Source organism: Aotus nancymaae, unplaced genomic scaffold (assembly GCF_030222135.1).
Source record: "Aotus nancymaae isolate 86718 unplaced genomic scaffold, 86718_ANA_hifiasm-v0.15.2.pri h1tg000011l, whole genome shotgun sequence".
In the NCBI taxonomy this organism is placed as follows: Eukaryota; Metazoa; Chordata; class Mammalia; order Primates; family Aotidae; genus Aotus; species Aotus nancymaae.
Window position 1 is genome coordinate 87,305,787 of NW_026988422.1, and position 2,754 is coordinate 87,308,540.

The following is a 2,754-nucleotide window of genomic DNA, read 5'->3' on the forward strand; positions in this document are numbered from 1 at the left end:
TGGAGAAATCCCGTCTCTATTAAAAATACAAAATTAGCCAGGTGTGGTGGCACATGCCTGCAATACCGGCTACTAGGGAGGCCGAGGCAGGAGAATCACTTGAGCCTGGGAGGCGGAGGTTGCAGTGAGCTGAGATCACGCCATTGCACTCCAGCCTGGGCAACAAGAGTGAAACACTGTCTCAAAAAAAAAACAAAAACAACTTAAGTTCAAAAGGTCACTCCGGTCTCCTGTTAGTTCCGTTCATGCAGTTAATTCTTGACCTGATTGATATTAATGAATGTTTTAGTTCAAGAGTCCAGAACGTTTTTCCTCTATTCTGATGTCACAATCTCTAAAGTTATCAGAAACCTGCTTTCAAGAGCACCTGTTAGAGCTCTGCAGCTGCGTATAAAACCACCTTCTGGAGAGGGAAGAACAAGACGCAATGGTTTATGGGTGACAGAGAGTTTCAGGGCAGCCGTGGTCAAAGGCACAATTGCAAGGGCACGTTACCCTGTAGCACACAGTAATTTTCACATAACAGTTATAATTACTGCAGATAACGTACACTAAGATGTATCAGAATTATAGGAGTCTCCTGTGACTTTGGAACACATACCAATAACACATTTATACAAACGGAGCTCGAAGAAAGCCACATGCCATTTTATATTTGACAAGGCTTTCCGCATGACTTTAATACCAAATAAGCCAAATCTCACCTTTACATTAGTGTACTATTCATGGTAACCCCAATTTTTAATAAGACCTTATAGATACATTTATCCAATTTTAATGTTTGACCATAAGGTTAGATTTTCATAGACCTTTTATACACCAATACGATTTTTGTCAAAGAGCACGTTAGTGTTCTAAGAGCAGCCCATTGTGCTTTTATTTTAATGCTTAATTTACAGAAAAACTGGCTGATACCCCTTTAACTTTAGCGAGTATGTTTACACACAGAATTTCCTTTACAATTAACCTTTCACAGCTTGCTTAAACCTTCATTTTTATCTTATCCAACTTAGAACAATCTTTTAACCTTTTAATCTAGGTGAAAATCCACATTCTCATGCCTCCTCCTCATCTTTTTACCAAAAGTATATTTTACTTTCCTTACACACCTTTCATGTTCTTCAGGAGTTCTAAATGCGTTATACTTTTAACTCTTAGCAACCTTTACTTTTGGTGAAAACCTTGGTAAGTCTGGGACTTTAATGCTGTACTAGGTGTGAAGGCTGGGACTTAGACAGAAGGGCAGGTGACATCTGGCTGATTCCAGCATTTAACTCCATGTGTCCTGGGCCTTCCCTAGCAGCTAAGAGTTATAGTGGCTTTTTATGAAGCATTTAGGAGGCCTCATCACCTTCAATTGTACAACATTTCTTGCATAAATTCCCTTTCATAAATTATTTCATGACTTACACAATCTCTGACATGCCTCAAGTTTCTGACTTGTCCTAAACATCCCTCTTTTTAAACAACAAGTTAATTTGATTTAGGACAAGAATTTATCATACAAGATTCTTTCTTCTATAAGAAAAATTTTTTTGACCAGTCACGGTGGCTCACACCTGTAATCCTGGCACTTGGGGAGGCTGAGGCGGGTGGATCACGAGGTCAAGAGATCGAGACTGCGGGAGGTAGAAAAGTTCCTCTTCAAAGTTTCCGTTCTTGTTAAAGAATAGTCGTGAGTGTTAGAAATAATAGTTTTAAACACTTTGTCAAAGCTGTCTTGCTTTTAGTAGCTGTCCTTAAGCCCTTTCCTACATAGCTGTTAGATGTGCTCACAGGCATGTGATAGGTTCTTTGTCCTGGTACTTTAACCCAGGTATCTGTGCTGGACGAGCTCACAGGTGTGTCCCAGCTTGCAGCCTATGCCCCTTCCTTATCTAGACTTCCTTTTTGTTCTCCGTTGCTTTTACCTGTTTAGAAAAGTTTTAAGTTATTAGCCACTCAGTTTTAGTTTAGATTATGAGGTCTAGCTCCAACCAGGGGAGCTCAGACACAGCAGTAAGGACCACCCCAAATGCGTAAAAGGTGTATATGTCTGCTTTCCTTTGTTCACTGCACTCTCCCAGGAAGATGGCTAACAGGAGCACCCTTTCTGCAGAAAGTCAAATTGCCTTGCCGAGACAGCCTTTGTCTCAGTGCAGCACCGAGCATCTGTTTCCAACATGGTGAAACCCGTCTCTACTACAAATACAACAATTAGCTGGGCATGGTGGCAGGTGCCTGTAATCCCAGCTACTCGGGAGGTTGAGGCAGGAGAATCACTTGAACCTGGGAGGCAGAGGTTGCAGTGAACTGAGATTGGGCCACTGCACTCCTGCCTGGCAACAGAGCAGGACTGTGTCTCAATAAAAAAAAAAAAAAAAAAATTAAAATACCTTTTTGATTTTTGGGAAAATATCCAAATAATGAGATATCTGTTGTTTAACTTTAGATTCAAAATTACGTTTGTTTACGAGTATTGATTTCATTACATTTATTTTAATTATTTACCTGGGTGGTTTATGAAAACTGCTAAAGTTATTAAAGTTATAAAACCGCCATTGCGGAGGGCAGACCTGACTTTCCCGGGTACTGAGAGAAAGCCCCGGGAAGGCAGGCGTCCCCCGTTGGCCCCGATCCCGCCAGGCCCCGCCTCTCTCCCACCCTGGACAGTTCCCGGGACCCGCCCCGCCCCAGGTCCTGCCCCATCCCCGGGGCGCCCCCGCCGGCCCCGCCCTCCCAGGGTGCCCTCCGCGCCCCGGGCCGCCTCCCCGC